At 40.7% G+C, this 13,097-nt stretch overlaps 1 protein-coding gene across 2 annotated transcripts in view; it reads left to right on the forward strand.

Annotated features, from left to right (window-relative positions):
* SLC1A3 (solute carrier family 1 member 3) overlaps positions 1-13,097 on the forward strand; it is a 78,271-nt gene that overhangs the window by 23,796 nt on the left and 41,378 nt on the right. The window lies entirely within an intron of this gene.

Below are 13,097 nucleotides of genomic sequence, written 5' to 3' on the forward strand. Positions count from 1 at the left end.
GCCTTCTTGGAAGCCTCATCAAGAGGTAATGCCCACAACACACTCACCAACTCTGCTGCCACCAACACTGTGTCTTTTCCTGGTGTACCCGCATGATTTCATTTCCTTCTCCAGTTGCCCCCTACCCCCATTACCTTTTACGCTGGTGGGAGAATGGGGAGGGGGTGGGAGATTTCCCCATCTGGATATTTTATCAGTCGACACTTGGATTTTTAACAAGTGGAAGCTTTTCGGGATAGGATTCTATTTTCTATGACAGTGAGATAACAGTTGACTCCTGCATGGGAAAAGGTTAAAGAGTCATTAGCATATGTGACTGGTGAATACAGACGGAGCCAAGAAGTTGCAGAAAAATGTTACTGTACATTCCTTCCTGCCCACTCTTCTCTTTCCCCACAGCACATCTCTGACTTGGAGAAGGAATTTCCATAGACACTCCCCAGCGGGATGGTTTCTAGGTTTGTAGCTAAAGCCCAGAACTCAGGTATTACTGACCCTGTTCTCTTTTGCACCCTTGGCTCACTGTCCCCGCCTTAGGAAGGCCACTCTGCCTCTAAGCGAGCAGGCTCTGAGCATCTTTCCCCTGCCCAGGGAGTTCTCAAAGATAGTTAGACTCTCCTTGCAAGATCTCTGTGTAATGAAAACCTCATAGTACAACTCAAAACTCATGGGGCAACATTCTAACTAGTACATGCCTTGGAGGACTGGCTATTACTTGGACAGGAACTATGTCAGATTTTTCCTTAATGCCTTGCAGGTCTCTGCTGACTTCCACTTGTCCAGGGCCTTAAACAAGTGATTGCATGTACAGGAGCTTTCACTGGAGGATGAATTGCCCATAAAATAGTCATGGGGTTGATTTGGGGTACTTGTTTGTGAAATTGGGCTGGTCCATTGCTGACAAGGGGTAACCATAGCAACCACAGTTCTTATCACAGAAGCTATACTAAAGGCTGACATGAGGGCACACATTCTCACTTTATTATCCATGTGCTGCCATTTTTCCAGGAAACAAATTCTTTGTAGAAAGCACTTACGGGACAGAATCCAGTTTTGACATTTTATGTGGTAGAGCAGTGAGTATCTCTTCACTGTGCCTACTGGCAGGGCATCTGGATTGAGTGCCTGCAGTTTTCCTGTACACAAACTGAAGGTCTTGGTTTCCTTTATACTTTTTCTCAAGGTGGAACCAATGTTTAGAGGTTTCTGCTTTCTCATAATTGTGCTAAAAACCCACTGAGTTGCTCTTTAGAAGAGAAAAGCCCTTATACATACAGTTAGAGAAGTGTTACTTCCCCTTAGTGGCAGTCCCAGTTGACAGTTACCTTGAAGTGGAATTTCCTGGTGGTTTTATTACTTAATAATCAACTTTATTGAAAGAATGAGAGCTTTGGTTGAGTAATTTTGCATAAAAAAATACTATGATGCAATCCCTTTGCATGGCTAAAGAAAAAGTTTTGGTCAAATCTTGAAGAAATTATCAGCATTTGTAACATTGTTGTTAAGAGAAAGGAATTATAAGCTGCAAACAACCAATGTAAGATGAATTTTTTAAATGTAACCTAATTGCAAGTTGGGAGTGCTGCCAAATGGGACCATTAAGAGTCTTAGCTCTTATCCAGGACTGTGTTAAGACAGAGAGCCTGAGGGGCATAGTTTAGTTTGCCAAAGATCTTTTTAAGGTGTTAGTCTGAAAGGAGTGATTTCCACACTACACAGTAATTTAGATATTTAGGATCAAATGGAATGGATGATTGATTCAATAAGAATTTACTTCATGGTTTTAAATACAATCATGCTAAACCAAAGGGGGATGCGTGAGACAGTGGGAATGAAAAGGGTGGAACTCTTGTGAATTACACAGACCCCCAGGGCCTCCCTGTGTGTCACAGTAGATGTTACTGGAGAATATGTTGCCTGAGAGGGAACAAAGTCAGGTTCCATTATTTCAGAATGGAAAGGCAATCTCAAATGCCTCCAGTGTCCAAGTGGGTGACAACGCTGGCCTTTCAGGCCACTTTTTGTTTTTCTACTTTGATAGAGTCATGGATGCAGAGAATATTTCCCTTCAGCAGGAGAAATAACAGGGACAAGTATCATGACAAGCAGAGAGGGACCCAGTGGCAGAATAATGTAGACAAGAGGGAGGCAAAGAGACTATTGGGACCTGAAAAGCATAAAACTAACTAGCTCCCACCAGTTGTTGCCATGTGTCAACAAGGCCAAACTTCCCATTTCTCAAGAGAATCTAGAAATCCAAATTTTTTGGAAGAGCCTCCAGATTTTTTGATACAGTTTACAAAACGAAATACTATAAGCCAAGCACAGCACATCTACAGGCCCATTCCAACCCTTGGGCTACTAATATTGAGACTCAAGTTTGAATGTCTGGGCTGTTAATTATGAGAAATGCACTGCTAAACTTGTGCACCCACCAGGCTAACAACTGGGTTTCCTATGTGGCCTTTCTTAACCATTGGCAGTCCTGTGCCAAAGCTTAAACTCATAATGCAGAATTAGCTACTGAACGCCATGTTGACTGACAACGGAACAAATAGCTATCGGAAAGCCTCTCCTCTCCATTTTTCTGAGTATAACCACATTGTGTAGTAGTTGTCCTGGTCTTTCCTGCCCCAGACAGCAAAACCAAAGTAAGAACTCAGAGGTCATGCTCCCATGGAAAGGTATTTCCCAGTGTGAAAACGCATTATAGATTTAGCACTCCTACATTCAAACATCCCAGAGTCTGTGCAGACAGAAACTGAAATGCATGAAATCATTACTGCATTTCCTGGACTAAGCATTTTGTTTTGGAAGATTCTAGGAAACATGCTATACATTTAATTGTACTAAAGTTACATTTAAACTCTGCGAAATCTAAGTTAGATTTTTGTATTTGAAACATCTGTTTGTGAGTTACAGCTCTATAGCCCCTGTAAGCCACGTTCTCTTTTTCCTGAATTTGAAATTCCAATCTTTCCAAACATCCTTGGTGGGTAACATTCCAGAAGCTGCCAGAGAGAAGCTGGGAAAAAGCCTAATGGCTGAATTTGTACTCAAGTACCTATTTTCTTGAGTAAGAAGAATATGTCTATGCCAACACACCACACAATAAAATAGGGGGTTTTGGCACCAATTTCTATTGATTTGGTCAGGATAGGCAGCCAAACTAGATATTTTATGCCAGAAATATGAGTTGGTTTGGCTGGCTTAGGCAGATTAAATTCACTGGATAATCATTAAATACCGTATCTGGTTGTGCTGTGTAGACGAAACTATCACCTCTGGCTCACTTTTGAATCTTTTCAGAAAACAAGTGCTTTCTTCTTTTCTTATTCAATTGGGCATTCCCCTTTAATCAGTTACCTCAAAAGGAATCTTTGCTGTCACCCCAGCTTTCTGAAAGGGGGGAGCATAACTTTGAAAATCTCTGTGGAGTTGAGTTGAGCATATTGTAAGTAAGAGGTGAGAGAGGAGTGTTAACAGCAACAGTAAAAGCAGCAGCAGCGTCCAGGCTGTGCGGCAGGGCACATCGGAGGGAGGATTATAAAACAGATGAAATTCAACCTTTAACACTCACTCATTCATTCACAGCTGTTTATTGTGCTCTTACTCTGTCTGACATTGAACGAGGCACTGGGGATACACGAATACAAAGATATGGTCCCCAAGGAGATGTATGTTGGGTACAGAAGAGGGAGCTTCTCACATCCCTCAATTCACACGATACCCATAAGCAAGTTCCCATTCCACTTCTAACTATAAAGCTGGTTTTCTGTACTCCCAACAAGAAAGAGACAATTTGATTTTTAAAAACATGACCCTAATCTGACTTCCATAGAGTCATGGCATCTCCATCCCAAAGTCAACTATTCTAGAATTTTCTAGCATGGACACCATCCCTAGTCTTATTTACTTAAAATGTTTTTTAAATCAACCTACTTTTCTTCCAATGCCTTAAATCATTACCAAAAATGTGAACCTCCTATTACTTACCTTGTGAAGGAGATAATAAATTACAATGATATAAAATTCTAAATTGATACAGTTGCCTGACAAAGGCTTTGAGAGCCAAGACTCCCACTCTCATAGTTTAAAAAAAAAAGAAGAGGGATTAGCAAATATTAATAAATTGTGAAATACATGTTAGCACCAAAATATTACAAAATGTCTTTCCTGTAATCTGAAGAACTGAGAGTTGAAAAGAGTGACTTTCTTACTGTGACGTAATATTAACTAAGGAAGGATTCCTGTACCACCAAACCACTGTACTTACCCTGCTTTAGGAAATTCTGATCTGGTCAGACCATTCCTGCAGGATCCCGTCCAAGTGATTGTCCAGATTCTGCCTGAACATTTCCAAGGACAAGAGATTTTTGGAACCCATCTGCCCTTGTAAAACTCTAACAATTCTTTTGTGTATCTAAAATCAAACAAACAAATTATTAAAAAAAAAAAAAACAGAAAAACGAAACAAAACCCCTGCCTGCTGGGTCATCTCTTCTCCATGTGACAAGCTCTATGATGTGTCACGTGTTATTTGGGCGGCTTCCTTTCAAATCTATAGACCAGTAAAGTCAGTGGAATGTGGGACTTAACAGTGGTTGGAACCAATAAGCTGGAATCACCAGCAAAGGGCTTTCTTACCTGAGAAAGTTATAAAAGTATAAACAATAAATGTTGGGCCTCAAAGTACAGTCCTTTGGCTTCAGAGAAATGACAGTTACAATAAGAGTGAACTAAAGTTTTGCCATTTCATTTAACACATGAGGGCAAAAAATGAGCTAGACAATTCTTAATTCTTGGGCATGTGAAGAGTTTGTTGAGGGCTTGCAAGAAATGACAGCCAGAATCATTTAAGAGAAATTTATTATTTTAAACTATTTCTTTCCATGGCTCTAGTGTATAACTAAGGCCTGTTTGAATACTCTGGACTCTTAGGGACAAGATTTCCCACCCCTAAACACACACGCACATTGTATTAAAAAAAAATATATATCTATCTTGGTTGGGAGGAGTTTCTTTAGGCTTCCCTTTCATTCTCTGCGGAATGGAGGTGATATGATACTAGTGTCATGGGGTGGTTGCAAGGATTTATGCCTGGCATATATTATGTCCTCAATTAGTGGTTGCTGTTGGCAGTAAGAGTAGCAGCAAAGGCTGTCCTCTGATGGTTTACATTGTATAAATGAAAATTCTAGAGCAAGAAGAGAGAGGGGGCTCGTAATTAAGGCTCCAGATTCCATGAGTCTCATTTGTTTGTGATCTTTGCAGCAATCACTCTCCTATTAAGGTAAATTAAAGAAACCATAAAGTTAATCCAGTAACAACATGGGAGCCGGAGAGAATTCTTTTCTCATTACTGGAGGGGTTTGGTTTCTGCCCTGCGGCATGGAATTCAATTACCTTATCACAGCTGCGTAATTCTAAATATTATCATTGGTTATACAACCGCCCGGTCTTCCCCCAGAAGCTCGGCCCCAGTGTGTGGCACCCTGCATTCCACGGGGCAGCAAATTCCACGCGCTGCTCACACACGGTGAGCGGAGCCCTTCTGACTAACCAAAACTTGAGGCAAACTGAGCCTCAGTCCCAACACTCACACACACTTCATGGCAGCCTGGGAACAAGGCAGCCCGGAAGAAGCTTCAGCCCAGTTCACCTGAAGCCCACAGGCTGCCTCGTCGTTTCTATACGGCTGTTCACAGACATGGGAAGGGAAGCTAAGCGATGCCTACCTAGAGAGGAAGGTTGTATCATATGGTGGGAAGAACCCCTCTGTGGGGTAAAGCAATCTCCCGGCTTTTTTGCATCATGTAGAAAGGAAATCTGGGTAATTAAATGTGTGTGCATGGTGAGGGGGCTGTGGATTTGGGTTTGCATGAGGTATAAACGAAGTCATTTAAGTCTAGTGATCCCAGAAAAAGTCAACTCTTCTGTTACAGACAACTTCCTTCAGCAAGCATTTGTGGAGGCTTTTTGTGTGCCAGGTGCTTTTGTAAGAGCTGAGAATACCAAAGTGAAGAAGACAAGGTTCCTGCCCCCCAGGAGTTCACAGTCTCACTGGGAGATGAATTTGGGATTGCAACACCCAGGGTGACGGGATGCAGGCAGTGCAAGCTCGGTGGGGGAAGGACGTGCCCACTTCTCTTCCCTGCCCCTCCAGTATTCACGTGCCCTGGCCCGGAAACAGCTCTATTAGCAGGAGAAGGGGCAAATTTTTTGTCTTGCATTATTTTCCTCACACCTGAGTATTTCATCATTAAATGCAGTAAGAGCCAGAGGTGGGGCTCTGTGAGGTCCCAGCCAAAGTCACCCTGGAGCCTCACAAACGGGAAGTCAGGGAGAAGAGGTGCTAGACAGGGTTTCAACCACAGAAGCTTTCCCTTTCGGAGGGGAGCACTCAGCCTGCTGGACGGGAGCCAGGGCATGGGGGTCCCCTGGGTTGCAACCGTGCTCCCACAGCAGGACTCCCTCTCCAGCACCCCTGGAAAGTGGCTGCCCAGCTCCACCTGAGCATTCCATTCTGAGACGGTTTCAGCTGCTGCGCTGTGAAGTCTTCCGTAAGGCCCACCTGTTGGATTGTGCTGTGCGGGGCGATAGAGGATGACGGTTTTTCAGATGGTCTCAGGAGAGCCTTGGGCACCTGAGCACAAGCTAGATGTCCCAGTGCTTCTCCTGTGCCTGCTCCCTAGGCCCTTGCCATCCTGGCGGCCTCCCCCAGCCCCCACTGTGTTCCCAGAACTGATCCCAGTGTTCCCGATGGCACGTGACTGGGTAGGGACAGTGATCTGGACTCAATCCTCTATTAAGAGGGGCTGAGGTTGGGTCAGCTGTTTTACCAGCTGCAACAAACCATTGGCTTAGAGGAGTTAAGCTTGTGGTCAACTAAATCCCACAGAACTGAATGTTTGTGGAAAGATTTTTGTGGTGAGAAGGGAACAGTTCTTCAGTTGAAAGATCAGAGGCAACGGGCTGGAGGCGCTGTGTGGGATGCCGCTTTTCAAAACGCTCTGGTCTGTGTGAGCTGGAAATTCTTATCTGCTAATTTCAGCAGCTTCAAGTTAGCCTGTGGTTTTGATCGGTTCTGGTTTGGAAGAGATTTTTGAAAGCTTTTAAAAAAGTAAATAAGAAAGAAAATTAAAATGCTTCCTTTATTCCTAAGAAAAACAAGATTTCCTCCACCCACCGCTGAAATCATTGATTTGATAATCTCCTTCAGAATCTCCTGTGGATATAATGGTTTTCGGGAGAGCAAGCTACCTGATGAGTTCTGACTTGGAAGTTTGCGCTTGAGGCCTGGAAGTGGCGGGTGGGGGTTGTGGGTGAAGATTGCTTCTGAAGTGAAACACCTTTTGCTCTTAGAGTTCATATTCTGAGAGTACGTACTGTCCCATTCAGAATAATTGCACTGTATGGAGTTAATCCCATCCCCACCCCCAGGTTCTTTAATTAACTGATCAAAATGGGGCTTGGGAACTGATGTTTCTTTATTGTTCTCCAGGTGATTCTACTGTGCACCCAGAATTGAGAACTACCACTTTATAATTTTTCTAGAATTGTTCTTTGTTTTCTAGTCCACTGTACCCCAATGTTACCGTTTAGTTCAGGCCCTTGTTCATTTAGATACCCCCCCTTCCAGGAAGCCTTCCTTGGTTTTCCCGGCACTGCTAGCACATGTTCCCAGAGGCTTAGGTTCACATCCATCTCAGTTACTGCACCGCGATGGGAGTTTGCTGTTAACTTGTCTGCTTCCTCACAAAGGCTTCTGGAAGGTACTTTGGCTTTACCTGGCACATTCTTTGCATTGCCTAGAGAGCAGAGTCTGAATTCTTGGATGGCAAATGAGACCCTTTGCAGCTTTCACAAGCCCCTTTCCCAGCTTTTTTTGCCTGTTGCCTCCCTGACAGAAACTCTGCTCCCTCTTTCAACATTCTAATGTTCTCAGCACTTCATCTTCCCTTTTGTGTGTTTCCGTCTGGAAACGACCTCTTCCCCAGTTCCATCAGAGTTCTTTAACTCCTCAGGGTCCAGCTTAGCTTTCAGTATTTCCATAAAGTTGTCCCTGTTTGCTCCAGATAAAAGGAAGGATACCCGCCTGGAGTACCTACTGCCGTCACTCATATGTTACCAGCACAGGCTCCAAGTGTCTTGTCCTCTAAACTAAATTGGAAGCTTCCACAAGGTCCATGTTTTATATGTTTTTGTGGCACCTATAGCAAAGTTCACCCTGCCTGACAGCATACCATTTTAATGGCTATTTTTTAAATCACAAAAGCAATAGCCAGTGTATTAAAAATGACACATAGATATTGATGGGATGTGCATACCGTGAACAGGGAAATGCCACTCTGCAGAGGAACCACCACTAACAGAGTGAGACCTGTCGGAGGAGCAGCGTGTGGTGGGGGGTAAGGTTTCAGGCTAGAATGACTGAGTTGGAAGCCCAGCTTGGCCATATCCCAGTTAAGTGACCTTGGGCAAGCTACTTTATCTTGCTCTGCCTCAGTTTCCTCATCTACAAAATGGAGGTAACCTACCTCATTGGATTGTTGTGAAGATACAAATTAATACCCGTAAAGTATTTAGAACACTGCCTGACACAATAGCTGCTAAAAATGTGAGCTATTAATCTTTCACACTTTTTTGGGAGCTTACACCCAAATATACCACTGTGTTTCCAAAGATAGAATCATACATACTGTTCTGTACTATGCTTTATTTGGATAAATATATTTCATGGGTATTCCCCTCTATCCAGATATGCCTCATCACTGAATGGTTAAGTGATCTCCAGTATTTTGCTCTTTCAAGTCATTCTGCAGTAAACTTCATTATGTGTGGATCTTGTATTCTATTTCTGAATGATTGATTACTAACAGGAGAATTGTTAGAGCACCAGGTATGTAGATTTAAAACCTGGAGAGATGTTGCTAAATTACCTTTCAAAATTATGCTCCTAAAAGAATGTTCTTTTCTCCTGCTCCTTCAGAATACAAGACACTATCCGTTATAAATTCCCCACAGTGTTACTTAAAATCATTTTTATGACTCAAGTGGTACACGAATGCTTACTATTTGTGTGAGTACAACAATATAGAAATGCTTTATATGGAGCAAAACATGAAGTAACCCCCGCCCCAGCCCACCAACACACACATAGACACCCAATATACTGACTGTGGTTTGAATAGACTTCTGAACTGCTGGCCCTTGAAATGACTGGGAAACTGCATTCATTATAAAACATTTCTGTATCCCATAAAGCTAAGTAAAAAGATGCTGGAGCTTCTGCCAGCAGAAAGAGACAGAAGGACAGAGAGAATCTATAGCCAGACGAGACTTTCTGTGGCCGTGGTGTGGATTGTACACCTCCAGAGAACAGAACCCAGATTTCCCTCTGTTCAGGGTATAGTGGTCATTTCATAATAAGCACAAAGAAAGCTTTGGGATAATGATATTCTCTGCTGGAGTATTAATTCACCTGAATGATCCATCCAATTTTGAGTCTGAGTAGAATGTAGGTTCCCAAGTCTTATGTTTCTGCAAACTCATTTCAGCAGGCAAAATAAACAACTTTTAGCTTCTTCATGGAGAAGATCTTTGCAATAATCTCAAATCCCCAGGCTGGAGGCCAGTGCTGTACCCAAGACTGCACGTGTTTCACTGACCCATCAACACAGACACTCCCAGTGTAACACTGTTCTCATCCAGACTTCACATGGGGAAATAGGTTTTGCCATCTTCATATTTATTTTTTTTGAACAATTATTTGAGTTTCTATCTGGATTTTCTTTAGAGGGAAGGAACTTCTCTTAAATCACCAAGGAAGTTTCCTCTCACAGGGCATTGGATTCAGGGTGGCCCCTGGCTGGGCTCTGTGATTCTGGGGGTAAGTAAACAAGTCAGGAGAAACTGTTAGCTAATCTTTTGGGAAGAATTCTGTAAGAGGAGCAAGATGACTGTAAACTTCCTAGATCCAGCTTGTTAAAATGACATCTGTATTACCAGGACTTATCAGTACTGTTGGGGGGAAAAATAGAAAGAAATTATATATAAACACACATTCTTGTTTCATCTACAAGACTCCTGGACCCCCTCCTCCACCCAGCCTTACCCCCAGCTACACTCCTTCCCACTACTGGATTATTTTGAAGCAAACATACAGTATTTCATTACATTTCTAAAGGCAAAGGAAACATAAGACAGGTGTAATATTTTAAGATGATGTTAACAGATTTTATGTTTCTTTAATGCCCCACCACACACCAAGAGCTGTCAGTCACTTGAAGAAATTGTTAACCAAGCTCTTGCCTTTCTTCCAATTTATAGTACAAGCTTTCTGTACCAGTGCTTTATATTAATTACCAAAAGCCTCCTGCAGCCAGAGCATGATACATCTTTAATATAAGATAAGGCAATCAAATGTTTATGCTATGAAATTTTGGGACACAACTTTTCATTATAGCACAGTATGTGTGTATGTGCACACATAGCTTTGCATGTTTGTTCTTTTATCCAAAGTCCTTCCAATTCTAAAAAGCACTGTAGTCTGACAGTGCCTCTACTGATGGTGACTCGTCTTTAGTTTTCCAGAATTTGTTTCTGTACTTTAAGCTTTCTCAACTATATTAATTTCTAGTTAAGCTGTAATTTGAATGTATTGTTCTCAAGGGCATTTGTGCTAAGAGCTGAAGTTTCATTATTTTAAAGCTAACTTCCTGGAAGTATATCACAAAATTTTTCCAAATCATAATATAGTGATCCATTTGTTTTCGCTTTAAAATAGAATTTGGTAGTCTTATCTCAGGGCCCTGTGCTTAAATGACATATCTGAAAGCATTCTTTTGGCATGGACCCGAAAGATAGTTGTAGAGCCAGACATCAGTGTAGTAGTTCTCAAACAAACTGAAAATTCATAACACTCTTATGGGTACAGTAAAAAAATGTTTGTATATTGAATTCTATTACATGAAGTAGGAACACATTTACTATGAGAAAATATGGCTCTTATGCAATATAAAAGCAAAACTGTAAGCATATTTCCATAAACAGTAAAAGCTATTGAATCTAAGCATGATTGACAATCTCAAAATTTTTAATATCATTTAAATATAATACTCATAGCTTTCAAGCCCCTTTTCTGTTAGCATTCAGACAAGTGGAGGACAAGAAAGGCTGAAGAAAAATTTATAGTGAAAAATCTTAAAATTGAGAGAATTTAATCTATTAACTTGACCAATATTTTTTTTCTCTGAATTGGGCACATGGCATCATCTGATTTTAGCAGAAAACATTTGGCTTTAGCTTATGGAATGCAGATGTCCTTTGGGAACATGACTTGCAGTCACTATATAATTTCCCATTAAGTAAATATCTGAACTTATTTAACTACCCGAGGTCAAGTGCCTGGAAAGTGCAATATACATCACACAAGTACATTTTCCTTCTGTGAAAGATGCATTTGTAGCAATGGATATCCGACTTTCAAGTGCTAAAAACATACTTGTTGACAAACTTTGCCACCCACCACCAATCTCCCCTTGTTCCTTAGAAGAGAAACTTATTTTGCAGGCAAAAGAGAGGTTTCATTTTATTTATAAGAAGTCTCTAAAATTATTCCTTGGTGTCGGTGAACCTTGGTTTCTCTTATTTCAAGATTGCACTTATTTTTTAACAGGCTTATTGAGATATAATTCATATACATACAATTTACCCATTTAATGGTTGTTTGTATATTTACAGATTGTGCATCCATCGTCACAATTTTATAACACTTTTATTACCCTAGAAAGAAACCCCGCATTCCTTGGTCATCATTCCCCAATTCCCCCTATTCCCCTAGCCCTAGGCAAACACTAAGCTACTTTCTTTCTCTATAGATCTACCTATTCTGAACATGTCATATAAATGGCATCATATAATATATGGTCCTTTGTGAGTAGCTTCTTTCACTTAGCATAATGTTTTCAAGGTTCATCCATGTTATTGCATGTACTAGTACTTCTTTTTTGTGGCTGAATAATATTCCATTATATTTTTGTTTCGTTTTGTTTTCTATTATAAATAATGCTGCTATGAACATTCATGGACATATATTTTCATTTCTCTTGGGTGTATACTTAGGAATAGAATTGCTGGGTCATATGGTATCTCTGCTTAGCCTTTTGAAGAGTTACCATACCGTTTTCCAAAGTGGCTGCACTCTTTTACGTCCCACCAACAGTGTTTGAGGGTTCTAATTTCTCCACTTTCTCACCAACACTTGTTATTATCTGCCTCTTTGTTATTATCTGTCATTTTGTCAGAGTGGGTATGCAGTGCTCTCTCACTGTGGTTTAATTTGCATTTCTCTGATGCCTAATGATGTCGAGTATCTTTTTATGTGCTTATTAGTAATTTGTGTATCTTTTTTGGAGAAATGTCTGTTCAGATCCTTTGCCCATTTTTAATTGGGTTGTCATTTTATTATTGAATTGTAATAGTTCTTTATGTATTAAAGTTGCACTTTTTTAAAAGCTCTGGACACTAGACTATATAGTGATTGCTGTACGGCTTGTCATAAGTCACAGTCATGGTTATCCTTGAGAAGGATTCCTTACTGTAGTTAATATTGACTATAAATAAGCATTCGTAAGTGCTTGTTACAGTGTAATGCAAACAATAAAACACTGGTGAAAATGAAGTTCTGTACTGGTATGTACTTTTGAAATAGAATTTCTCCCTCCCCTGAAAGTGGCACTTCGTTAGCAATACATTTAGTTTGTCCTAGATGTGGGAGGACTCTTGCTTTTATCTGTGTAGATTCATGTTTCAGCTGAAACTTAGTCATAAGATATGTAGTCTGGGTATTATAATTGTGCAGGTACATTTCAAAAATGGTAAAATTCAAATGTTGGAGGCTTTAGCTACACTAAAATAATTGTTGAAATCCTTTAAAATGTAGATGGTAAACTCATCAATTATAACTTTTGTCGCATTAATATACAGTATGTGTTCATGTCTTCAGTTAGAGTGGATAAAAATAAATTTAAAAAATAAGGCAAGTAACACAACATTTTAAATACACTTAACACTACTGAACTGTGCACTTAAAA

Source organism: Lemur catta, chromosome 12, assembly GCF_020740605.2.
Source record: "Lemur catta isolate mLemCat1 chromosome 12, mLemCat1.pri, whole genome shotgun sequence".
In the NCBI taxonomy this organism is placed as follows: Eukaryota; Metazoa; Chordata; class Mammalia; order Primates; family Lemuridae; genus Lemur; species Lemur catta.